Genomic DNA, 13,441 nt, shown 5'->3' on the forward strand with positions numbered 1-13,441 from the left:
CATGACTTTTATGTGGCCAACTGTGGGTTCGCCACCCTTACGACAGCCCCAGAGTGGAGAAAGTCTATGAGCAGATGCACCAGAAAGCTCCACCGAGTCAAGATGTGGGGCAAATGCTGGGTGCAGCCCCTTTCTCTTCCCACCTCTCTCTTCTATTCTCACACTCTTTTTATTTCATCTTTGAGATGATGCCATGGTATGGTTATGCCCCTAAACCACTCTGGATGTCTGCCTCACCTCGAGTAATGGCATCCTGGCACCAGCCAGTGCATCTCCAAGGACTCAGACAGCATGGGTAGACCATGCACTTCATAACGTGTCAAGTTCTCTTTAGTCATGTGCTGTCAGGAGACAGCAGAGCAGGGAGCATCTCTATTTTCCATGTGAAAAGCAGAAAAGGACCTGCCCTGGACACCTGTGCCCTGGACACCTGCATCCTGGACACCTGCACCCTGGACACCTGCGCCCTGGACACCTGCATCCTGGACACCTGCATCCTGGACACTTGCATCCTGGACACCTGCACCCTGGACACCTGCGCCCTGGACACCTGCGCACTGGACACCTGCGCCCTGGACACCTGCGCCCTGGACACCTGCATCCTGGATACCTGCACCCTGGACACCTGCATCCTGGACACCTGCATCCTGGACACCTGCATCCTGGACACCTGCATCCTGGACACCTGCACCCTGGACACCTGCACCCTGGACACCTGCACCCTGGACACTTGCGCCCTGGACACCTGTGCCCTGGATACCTGCATCCTGGACACCTGCGCCCTGGACACCTGCGCCCTGGACACCTGTGCCCTGTCTGGAGCTCACTATTCTGTGGGACGGAAAGGCGTCACTTTCTTGCTTCCCTCTCATAAGATGCCTCCAGCCTTGCTTTTTAAAAGATTTACTTTTGTTTTGTGTATATGAGTGTTTTGCCTGTGTGTGTGTCTGTGCGCCACATATGTACAGTGCTTGTGGAGGGCAGAAGAGAGCATTAGGTCTCCACTGGAGCTACTGATGGCTGTGAGATGCCACGTGAGTGCTGGGAACTGAACTCTGGTCCTCTGCAAGGGAAGCCAGCCCTCTTAACTGCTGAGCTATCTTTCTAGAAGCAGCCTTGACTTTGTAAGCTTGGCCGAGGAGGAAACAATGATGGAGGTCCTACAGGGCCCCACAGAGCAACACTTCCCCAGCTGTTCAGCCGTGAGTGCGAGCACATTCCAGAGGGCGTCCTTGCTGGCAGGAAAGAGAAGAGGCCTGCAGCTTTAGAAATGCAGTTTCCTGAGTTAATATTTCATGCTAAATCTATTCCCTCTTTTGACATCTTTATGACCTGTGTACATGGGTCTCATATGTTCGCAATAATGTCCAAATTGAAAGGGTATGATGATCCCTTCACAGTTGAGAACAGGGCTCTTTGTTAAGTCAATTTAAGCATCTTGTTACATTTGGGGCACGTGGCCAATCAGATACATACTCCTTGTAAAGATCTCTCTTCCTTACTTTTTCAGGATTGCTCTATTTGGAAAGACTAGAAAGAATCTGTTGGCTTTATCTGAGGATCTCAAGGGTTGCTTGCATGTGTTTCTTGTCCTGTGTTAAAGACCGAGTCCCTTTGGACAAGTGGGTGTGAGCTATTGAGTTAAAAACCTCTAGTCTTGAATTATTACCCTCAGCCTGGACCAAGTCTGGGGTTTCTGTTTAGTTGTATAGATGAAGGTGCTTTGTCTGAGATCTTGAGACTTGGCCGTACTCTAGCTTCTTATGGACATCTTACAGCAAGTCAGCAGCTTAAACACAGTGATGACCACCGTCAGATTAAGGAAATGGGACTCTGAGAGCATCCATGGCTTGGCCCACACTGCACAGGACCAGCTGAGCAGCCCCTGAGCTCCCAGCTCAGAGTTCATCCCAATCTGCAAGAGTTATCCTGGTCTGTGTGGGTCTAATTTAGGCCTGGCACATACTGGGCAGGGGCTCCTACATTCCACCTTCTCCTCACTCTTCAGCAGAGTTTGGTCACTCGACAAATGTTAAATGCCAGTAGCCAATAGCTAGTTAATACCTCTCTCTCTAAATACCTCACTGTTTTGAGACAGCATCTATACAGCCATTCTGATTTCATCCTTTATTTAGGGGACAGGGAGGGGGAGCCATACCCCAGCACAGATTCTGTCAGCGTTGGTGGAGCTTCAAAGTCTGAAAGTGGGTCACGGTGACAGGATGCGGATACAGAATGCTAAAGAGCTCCACAGCGCGGCAGCAACCAACACGGTAAGAAAGGAAAGCATTTTCCTCAGCCTCGGGAAACTCACAGGGTGGGGGATGTGGAGACCACTGGGCCCAGCTGAGCTGCTCAGGCTGAGAGCCCAGCTTTGCAGACAGTGATGCTCTGCTCTGAGAAGGTTGTCTTCCTCTTTGTGGGACTCGGGGTCAAGTCAAATGGAGACTAAGCAGGCTCTGCACACTTCTTCACCTACTGAGTGCGTGTACATTCAACCTATTGTTACCCACAGGGAAATAATGGTGGGCGTGGCCCTCACCTTCTTAGAACTTTGAGCAGGAGAGATAACTATGTTTTAAAGCTTCGAAAAATAATTTGTGAAATTGTGAGCTAATAACACTGCACAGGAGAGACGTCATATGCATAGGCAAGATGGGCTGATGCGAAGGGTGAATACAGGTTCAGTCATCTCCAGACCCTAAGGCGGAAAGAGAATCAGCTCCTGGAAACCGTCTGCCACACATGGCATGCCCATTCCTGTCCTCACACACTCCTCATATACACACTAACAATAAGATAAAAATTTAAAAATTAGAAGAGATGTTCATATTACTGAACAGGCACCGGCTAACCAAAACATATGGATAGGTTTAGTACCTGAAGGTGCCAGCCATTTTGGGGATAACACTTTAGTGGCTAAAGGAGGTGGATTCAGAAGGTTACTAATTACCAATGTGTGGGGAAATATTTTAATTTTTACAGCCAATGTTTTAAAAGGCTTGTTAAAGGATTGTAATTCAAACAGCAACAATGAATAAGGATTAATTCCAGGCAGACTGCAGCGTGTGCAAAGGCCCTGCGGTGGGAGGGGCCGTGTGTTGAGATGTTTACGGGGTATACCACGGTGTGTGTGCATCAGCAAAGGGAAATAACTGAAGATGGCGTTGGGCTTGGTGACCAGCAGGTGCGGCATTCTCCGGGCCATTTCATCCCTCTCTTCTTCAAGCTCTGACTCATAAGATTTTAAGGTAAAAACAGCAAGGCCGGGCTATGATGTAGAAAGGACATGTGGTTACTGCTCAGAAGGGGGACAGAATTGGGGGCAGCTGGGAGCTGCTGTGAACATCTAGGAAAGACAGGGAAGGTTCCGGTGATCAGAGTGGGGAGAGAGATTGCCTCCTGGTTGAAATGGGAGAGGTTGTCATTTCTACCGAGCCAGGGAACACTCGACCATCCTGAGGCATGCTGCTGGTGGAAGGCTTTTGGACAAGAGACAGCATGATCGTGTTGAGATGGAGGGGGTCTTTGCACTGTCCTGGATGAAACCTGGCTGTGCATGAGCAGCCTGGGCCAAAGGTGAGTATTTCTGAGTCATCTCCATAGTAGCGGTCACTAGACCGTGGACCGGCCACAGTGTTAGGGCCTCAAGGGGAGCAGTGTCTGGGCAGGGCCCTGAGAGACTCTGCCAGCTCTCCAGGCCTTTGCCATGGAGAAAGCTTAGGTTGTGGCTATGTCTAATGAGTGCAAGCAAGGTCCTGTGCTGAGAAACAAGGCAAGCAAAGGAGTCAAGCAAGAGGAGGGTTGCAAATGTCCTCCATCCTGACCTCCAGAGAGGTCCCACGGAGAGCTGGGCGAGAACTGCTGTGTGATCTTTCTTTCATTCTTACTTTAAACAAATTAGAGACACACAGGCTATTACGGTAGGATCCAGACAGGTCCCATGCCCCCATCACCCAGCTTGCTCAGGTTAGAGGCAAACTATAAAGGGACACCATGCTAATTGACACAGATCCCACTTCAGGCTTTGCTCTGAGTACTAAGCCACAGTCACTCTGGTGGAGCCATGGAGCCCAAAATCGAGTCAGTGCAGGCTTGGCACAGGGTAGCAGGAGACGTGAGAGGGTCTGTGGAGAAGGCAAACATTTACGGCACTCTACTCTGAGCCAGTGACTGGGCAGTGTGGTACCAGGGAAGCCTTCACCACTATCTGGAAATCTCTGGAAATAGATGCTGGTCTCAAGGCGGCCACACAAGGCCTGGGGAGCACAGACATCATGGACATCCAAATTAATTACTCCCAGTGGCAAGAAATACACACTGATGTACTAGCAACACACAGAGATGCCCCTTCGGGGCAGATTTGGGGATGTTTATCACCCCAGTGCTTTCCAGATTTTAATCTACTGAACTGGAGCACAAAAAAGTGGCAGCTTCAAGTCCAGTCTCAAGAATTCCATTTCCCACCGAACTTAAGAAGTTCTCGTACTCCATCGAGGAGCTTGGGGTAAGACATTCCTGGAGGCCCATTTTGCAAGTGGAGCTGTTGACTCCAGGGTCTCTGAGCTCAGAGTTCTGACTTGTTGGCATTCCCTGGATCTCCAGAGGCAGTGAAGATCTACCTCACTGATGCCTTTGGACTTGGGACAGTTTCCTCTTCCCAGGCACCAGGCACCCAACAGTATACTGAGACATGCTGTGTTTTTGTCCTTCAACTGCAGTTGGTGGATGACAGACAACCGTACAAATAATTAACTAGATGAGGGCCCGGCGGGTGGATTTCGCTGCTGCTGCTGCTTCATGTCCTAGCTTCTCACCACTGGGGTTATTTTATGAGGCTCCCTCTTCAATATGGTGAACAGCAAAGGACAGGGGTTCCAAGGAGGGGAGGGACTTAGGGCAGCAGGAGCTGAACCCCGGCTGGGCCAGGGCTATGGTAGGCCTCCCACAGACAGAGGCTTCCAGACAGGTGCACTGCACAGAGAGGCCTGCTCCGGGCTGCACAGGGTCACACTGGCAAGGGCCTTGAGGAACACAGCTGCTCTCTAGTGAGGGAAACATGCAGCTCTGGTGTTGCATGCTAATTGGCAGACTTTAATGACTTTTCATCTCCTTCCCCCCCCCCCCCCAACAATCCCCTCATTCTGGCTCTGGGCAGAGGAGGCTTGCTGCCATGGCAACCAAGCCTTCCAAAGCCAGGAAAACTCACCATAGAGATGTAGGGAGGAAAAATTTCACTGTTGAATTTCCAAAGGGGACTGGAAAGGGAGGGAAATAAAGAGCCGGTCTTGGGAGTGAAGCCATTGGAAACAAAGCTTTTGAGGCTGAAGACACAGATGTATAATGAAAGGTGCAAGGACTTGTAGGATAGCTTAAACCAGGCCTGGTGAGAGTCCTGGATCTCTCAGTCCACATGTATTCAGGTCCACGGTACCATGCCCACAGGGACCCAGCACAAAATACTGAGCCTGTCTGCAAGGCTCTCGTCGTTTCTGGGACAGTGACCAGTGACAGGGACAGGATATGCCGGGGAAATGTTAATGTGGTCACTAAAGCCGTTTGATCACTATGACTGTAGCGATCAAAAGTCACAGCTGGAACCCAGAGGTGCCTCCTTGGAAGGAGTGGGGCAGGGTGGATTCAGTGTGCACGTGTGTGTGCACTTGCTGGGCTGCGTTGCGTGGTGGGCAGGGCAGATGCGCCTGCTGGTCATCCCCCTGATGTCCGCCTGCCCCCGAGAGACTCGGGACTCCCTGGTGCTGTGATGGAGAATGATGCCTGGCCAACAGCACTCAGAGTCTCTTCCCTAACTGGACAAAACTGCAACAGTGTGCAGCTGGTGACCCCCCTAATTGCGGGGAGCCCCAGTGTCCTCTGACACATTTTACTTCATTTCTCTCTGTTGCACAAGGTTTCTTGTTCAGACCCCTCCTATCCCTGTTTCTAAAGGAGGCTGAGGTTTTTGTGTCATGAGCTCATGGCATCTTTTCTGAGCTGCCCTGGTGTTAAGTAGCTGGTGCTCAGTCAGAATGTCAAAGGGGTGTTTAGTTCTCCAAACCAAAGCAAACACACACACACACACACACACACACACACACACACACACACACACACGCTCCCTTCAGGACCAGCGGGAGAGTTTCTAAAGGCGGGCCACAATGCTTTTAACAGTCCTCTTCACTGGAGCTGGGGACACAGACTACAGGCCTTTATCTGCTCTTGACAACTCACAAAAACAAGCCAGGGCTGGCAACTCTCTCAGCAGCCAAGCCAGGGGACCCTGAGAGCCAGAGAGGGCTTGGGCCTGGAGGAGGGATCCGAGCACACAAAACAGAGGCAATTGGTTTTCAGGGGGCACCATCCATGCACATAAAAGCCTCGTTTGTTCCTACTGAGTAAAATGCACAGCAATGTTACATTCACCTTTTTCTCCTGATGTCATTTTCCACACAAAGGCTTGGTGACATGCTTGACTCCCAAGGCCTGGCTCACCATGTGACACCTGACAAGGCTTCCATTTGCTCCTTTTCAACGGTCTCCATTGAAGATGCCAGGCTAGAGGCGAGGATGCCGCCGGGTACTTGCCTGCCTTCACTTAGAGCCATTGGAGATAATAGGAGTTCCTTACACTTGCAGATGATTTCTATCGTACTTTACACACCGGGTCTCAAACAGGTTCAGGAGCGGCCCCGCAGGCCGCATGGGGATAAGGCTGTGTTACCCAAGCAAGGAGTGGATGAAGAAAAAGCTTCACTACCCACACCACCCATCTGGGGTTGCCGTTAACAACTGACTTTGTACCTAGTATGTTCTCTGGGCACAAAGGCACAGGATAGCCTAGGTTTGGGGAACTCCTCAGGAGATTAATTTTGTGAATAAATGTGGATTCTAGATTAAAAAACAAAACAAAACACAAAACAAAACAAGCAAAAAAAATGAATTCAGGAGGTTTGAGGAAGAAGGCCAGAGATGGGGAGGGAAGGATGAGTGAGTGAGGGGGACTGGATATGGCCAGGGTACTTTTTAATATGCATGGAAATAGTACAGTGAAACCAATCATTTTGTACGATTAATATATACTAGTTAAAAACCCCAAAGAATAGGAGTGATGAATAAATGAAGGTGTCTAATGACAACAAAGGAAAAATTGAAAGCTGAGGCAATTTATACAAATAGGAAAAAAAAAAAACATATACTTTCAAGGAAGACTCCAAAGAAGAAAACATTTTCAAAGACAATGGTTTAAAGAGGCAAGGAAAAATAAACCAAAAAACAAAACAAAACAAACAAACAAAAAACCGCAGGACAAGGAATTAAGAAGTTAATTTCCACAGTGCCTATGGGCTTTGTAATCTAAGAGAATCAGGGCAAACTGACTTCTTATTCTGATGAGGAGAGAAAGTCCTGAAAAGCAAGTGATGGGAACTTACTCCTCGCCACAGGGGTTAAGAGTCAGAATCATTAGCAGGCGATGGCAGCAGGAAGCCCATCCAGGCTATGGAGGCAGGGTTATAACTAGAGTTTAGGTGACCCTCTCTTCATTGGATCACCTGACCTCATGCTAAGACCTCTGACCATCATGCAGGAAGAAAAGCTCTGGTCAGTTGTGGACTGCTTGACTCTCCAAATTCTGGAGTCTTGAGAACCAGGCATGTGGTTGTGACACAAAGTGGCTGAAGGTACAGATCAGAAAACACTGCATGACGTGCCGTGTGCCAATCACCCAGTCTTGCAAAGAGCTTAACAACTTAACTACCATGAGAAGTTACTTTGAGGGATCTTTTCAGTTGTGTTGTGAGAATACCGACGATGGAAAATATTGCAGTTGATCCAACTACAACGTTCTATGAGCATCTTACGTGCAATCACAAAAACACCGAAGAATGGATGGAGAGCAAGTAACAAGGATTTTGAGATAGCAACAAAGTGAAGAATACAAATACAAGTTTTTGAGAAGAGTCATTAAATATGCAGTCACTCAGCAGAAATCCGTATAAACTAGAAGCAGAATGGTGGCTGTGGGGAGGGGCTGAGTGTGAGGGAGGGAGGGTGTGTCTGGCTGTGGGGAGGGGCTGAGTGTGAGGATGTGTCTGGCTGTGGGGAGGGGCTGAGTGTGAGGGTGTGTCTGGCTGTGGGGAGGGGCGAGTGTGAGGGAGGGTGTGTCTGGCTGTGGGGAGGGGCTGAGTGTGAGGGAGGGTGTGTCTGCTGTGGGAGGGGCTGAGTGTGAGGGTGTGTCTGGCTTGGGGAGGGGCGGAGTGTGAGGGAGGGTGTGTCTGGCTTGGGGAGGGGCGGAGTGGGAGGGAGGGTGTGTCTGCTGTGGGGAGGGGCTGAGCAGTTGGGTCTGGCTGTGGGAATGTCAGTCTTACTATGTTGGTTTGTTGCGATTTTCCTAAGGCTAGTTTGATGATTTTCAACTGATTTGGTGATCTGCAGCCATCGAGCCTTGCTGAGTCACCTGTGTTCTGATACTATATATTTGCATTTAGAACATGCTCCTATTCTGGCTGCCATAACACCATGCTTCTCTGCGGTATAATCAGATTTAAATCCAGTGTCCTAGTTTATATCACAGCTATTTCTCATTTTATGTCAGTCTGTGCCGGCAGCTGCTCCCAACAGCCTCAGCCCTGTGGGATTTGGGGCTGTGTCACAGTGAAGACGCCTTCAAAGCCTGCTCTGCCTGAATCTGTGCTTGCGGTGCACATGCGGACATTAGCAACTGCCTGCCTCGAGGCCCCTTCACACAGAAGGGTGTTGGGTCACAGTTTCTTTGCAAATTGAAACATTCCATCTTGCTAGGAAGCTGTTTGAGCAGGGACAGGGAGGGAAACAATTCACAACAGCTTCAGGAAGTCCCTGAAACTGACCGGAGTCCCTAGGCCCCTCCTATCAAAGCAAGCACTGGAAGTCGAGAGTCCGGTCAGGCTGAAGACTGCTGTGCTGAAAGGAAAACTGAGACCAGCCCAGCTGCCTGGAAAAACAGGAGCCCGCAGGGCTGCCAGAGTCAGCGGGAAATGACTCTCCAGCTAGCAGAGCTGACTTCCGCCTGTGCGCTACGTTTCCCAGCTGTCTCCAGGGCTGGGGTGGGCTTTGGTGGTGCAGATGTCTTTGAGTCATTCTGCTCCCATATTCCTGTAAGTAACCCCAATAAAATCACTGGTTCACCAAGCTGGGTTTTGGTGATTCCTGTACTTGGGTCTGTACTGGGATCCCTATCTGGGGTGAGTAGATGTGTCTTTTGCATCTCCACAGGAAAAGTCTCACACAACGCTTGGCGAATGGCCTGGTGTTTCCCTCACGATGGCTCATGCTTCCCATCCAAGGAGCATCCCTTTCTCTTAGGACTTTAGGGAACCCTTTAGGCATGCCTACGGTCGAAGGGTTGGTTTCCCTAAAGCATCCCCAGTTCATTAAAACCCCGTTACAAACTTTCCTGTGATTTGCCTTGTGCAGCCTTTCCAAATTTGGTGAGAAGTGATCAGCTCTTTAACAGTAAGTGCGTGTGTCAGGGTGGCATCAGAGCAAATTTAGAGATTAAGATCCAAGGTGAATCTGATTCATACCTTTATCCTCATTCTTCTAACAGCCCAGGCCTTACACAATGCCACCTCAATCGCTTGGACAAACACGACTTCACGCCATCTAGACCTCCCTATGAATGAAGCCCTTGGCTCTACATGCACACCTGGGCTTCTGTGCCCCAGCTTCCTCCTCTTCCTCTACATGGACCTCTCGGTGTTTTCGGGTCCCAAACATCCTGGGAGATGCATCAAGTTTGTGTCACACGGCACACGGCCCTAACTCCCAACTCCTAGGTCATGTGACACCCTTCCTGCACCAAATACTGTATTTATAATGCTGTGCCGGAAGCCGTGTGACATCTACATGTAGCAAGATCATTTCTTTATCCATTCAAAGCAGCTCTCGACCAGACATTAATGAGCGCCAAGTGAGTTTAAACCCAGTGATCAACGTAAAATTGTAAGAAAAGTGGTTCATTAGCCAAAAATGTGGTGATCTCTCTGAGTCGTAATCACTGACCTTTATAGATATGAAGATACCAAAAAAGCAATACCATACACAGGAAGTGTGAGCTTGTCCACCAAACTCATCAGACACAGGCCACACTAGGATTCTATCCAAAGCACAAAGTGGCCTGTGTTCCCATGCCCCTTTGGAAGATGGCCTACTTTGGTCTAAAGGACACTTTTCCCTGTTTATTGGACATTGTATGGGGTCCCCAAGTGGGTGCAAGGCCACTCTCCTCTCTGTCTTTCTCACGGCCTGCCTTTTCCAGCATCACATCAAATGGCCTCCCCACATCCAGGTGATTCAGGTGAGCACCACCTGCCGAAGGAGGAAAGGCCTGGGGTGTCCTGAGATTACAAAATGACACAAAGTTTGAGTCATGAACTGAAGCAACTCCTCTAGAAACTTCCTGTGGGGCCGTTAAATGGGAGCACTGGGACCTCGCAGTTTGCAGCATGTGGAAGGGGTTTCTCCAAGCATACTTGCCAGATAGGTGACTACGGTTTACTGCGCAGGAACCCAGGCTGCAGCCACCTCTCATGTCTGCGAGGCTGTACCAGAGAACACAGAGGGCATGTCTGTGCAGGTTGAAGCTGCAGCTGCAAGGACCTGCTCCTTAGAAATGCAGGGTGCTGGGACAGACACCTCTAAGTCTGTCTTGCTGAAGCCCACACCCTCTCCTTCTCTGTCGCGCCCCTTCCGGCCTTATAATTGGTCCCAGAAACTGCAGAGGAAAAACCATATGAAACTCTTGCCTTTACTGATGGATAGTCAAATGTGCTTCTTGTCAGTGTGTCTAATTGTCCTTGACAGAGAACACTGAATTAATGGAGATTCCCTTTGCCAATATGGATGCTGGCGACAGCTGAACTACCATGCAATAAATCTCAAATCAGGTTAGGCTAATTCAGGAGGGTGGAGTTTAGACTTAAGAATCACACCTCAACCAAGCTTTGCACCCTTATATCTGTAGAGGACACAGAGTTGAGTCACAAGGTGGGTATACCCTTTAGTAACCCTTTGGCTGGAGGCCATTAGCCTTTTGGCAGAGGGACAGTCAAGATTTCAGGCTGTACCACAAATTTGATGTCTGGAACATTTTGTGATGAACACGCACACTCTTTAGCTCTGCGTTGGGGGCTATCGCTGGAGTCCTGTGCTGGGTTTCAAAAGTTGTGCTTACTGTAAGGTGCACTGAGGGGTTTCTGACCCCAGCAAAAGCTTGATAAATGTCATGTCAACCTCATTAGCCCACTGATCATACCTTCCTCAAGCATGGAGGTAAATTGCAAGACCTCAGAAAGGGAAAGTTTAGTCAGTTTATGCTGTGGAAAAGGGGGACACTCAAATCGTGTCAAAAAATTGGCTAAGGTCTGACTGCTGCTGGCTCTGTCTGATTTCCCCCCCAAAAATAATCCATTAACAAGAGAAGTAATTGTAATTGCTTCTGCGAGCACCTTGCGAGGACAGAACTATACCTCTCTCTCTCTCTCTCTCTCTCTCTCTCTCTCTCTCTCTCTCTCTCTCTCTCTCTCTCTCTCTCCCACCTGCATGCCTGCCTGCCTGCCTGCCCCTGAAGAAGACAGTCTTGCCTTGGTAACTTAGCCAAAGGTGCTTGCATAAAGGGAAGGCAACATTGTCTTCAGAGTTTCTGGTAACTGCAATGAATTCACTCTTCACTGTTTGATATATTAGTGCTGTTGGAAATTTTGTGATGTTCCTTTATCCTATCTCCGACTGAAGATACAAAAGGAACAAAACAACACATGCAATAGATCACTTAAGAAACTTTCTTCTGGCAAAGTGAAAATTCAAAGCAAAGGCCAGACAGGACTTTATACCCCGGTAGCAACTCTTTCTAGTTTATAGCTGGCACTTCCTCATGAACTATGGATAGTTTTTCAAAGTCCGAGAAAATGCTGTAAATATGTTTGTCACATGCAGGAGAGGGTCCCAGGGCATAATCCTAAGAGCCGGGTCACTAGGTTTGAGGTCAATGGAATTAACCTGCCTTCCATAAACTCTAAGGTACCCTACAAACCTACTAAACCAGAAGGTGTTGTGGTGGAGCCCAACAGTCTGTTTGAGGGAAGCCACCAAGCAATGCACACAGAATGATGACCACTGCCGTGGGACATGCAGACAGCCACCCTTTGGTTCCCTCACTCTGTCCTTACAATGGATCTGTGATGGGCAATGGTGTTGTTACATTTCTTTTTCTGGTGTTGGAGATGCCCAGGGCTTCCTGCAGGCTGGATAAGGGGCTCATCTAGTCAGCCCGGTGACTTCAGAAGTGATGAGACCAAGGTCCTGAAAGAACAGTCACCCTTGCTAAGATCCCAAATCTCTATCTCCCTTGATTCTAGAGGCCTGATTCTTCAACGCATGGCCCCAAGCCTCTCAACAAATGTATCAGAAATGGTTTCCTCTAAAAGGGCCTGATTAGGTTTTTCTACCCTGGTAAAGCTTTTCCTTTTCTGCACAGAGGACCCTCCCATGGAAGGTGGTGGCTACTGTATCCTGACCCTCCATTACATGTTTTGGAGGGTGTTGACCCACCCAGGGTTTGTACTGGAGTGGAAGTCTGAACTCCTGCAGAGTGTTCATCTAAACCACTAGTTTCTGTGGGACTCGGGCCTTGTGGCTTGGGCATGTTTTCCTTCAGTGCTTGACACGTGTTCTGTAAGGGATCCTGGTGTCGTTGCCCTTAATTTCCAGAATTAGAAGGAACTCAAGGATTCAACGGGAGCTGTTTATAGTGAAAGGAATGAGTTAAAATAATCGTGAAGGCTTGGATGCCAGAAAAGTCTGCAAGAGACATGCTACCAGCTGTCTTTCCAGCATCTCTGGACCACCAGGTGCTGTGGGTGTCCTGGGACTAGCAACAGCCTCAGTGTGAGAGGTAGCATAGTTCATGGTAGGTGACCTCCCCATCCGTCAGTCTTACCTTGGGATTATCGAGTTCCCAGGTTACCATGGGAATGGGGCTGATTATAAACTCTGAGCGAGCAATTTGGTGAAAGGTTAAAGAACACTTAGGTACGGATGTCAGAACCTGGAGGCCGGGACATTTAAAGGGACTTTTCCCTGGGCTCGCACATCTACAAAATGACCTCAACCCTAAGACTCCGTGCAGCAGGGGCAGATGTGAACCGCCTTCCCCCACTCCCCTGTCCCTTGCTTCATGGAGAAGTGTTGCGGAGGAAGAATGGCAGAGGGAAGAGAAATGAAGCATCTAAGAGCAAATCCTTGAATCTGTTGGACTTCGTGACACCCAACCCCTTTGATCACGACTGCATCTTACCTGCTCACTGTTTTTCTGGAATGAGGATTGACTTAGGCTATGGCATATCTTTGGAACAATGTTTAATCCCAAACAGGAGCTGCTTCCTTCAAAAGAGGTGCTGCCCTA

The 13,441-nt window shown here is 49.1% G+C and overlaps 1 protein-coding gene across 1 annotated transcript in view; it reads right to left on the reverse strand.

Moving 5' to 3' along the window:
• Positions 1-13,441, reverse strand: part of Ntrk2 (neurotrophic receptor tyrosine kinase 2) — a 320,583-nt gene that overhangs the window by 22,670 nt on the left and 284,472 nt on the right. The window lies entirely within an intron of this gene.

This window comes from Phodopus roborovskii, unplaced genomic scaffold (assembly GCF_943737965.1).
Source record: "Phodopus roborovskii unplaced genomic scaffold, PHOROB, whole genome shotgun sequence".
NCBI classification, from domain to species: Eukaryota; Metazoa; Chordata; class Mammalia; order Rodentia; family Cricetidae; genus Phodopus; species Phodopus roborovskii.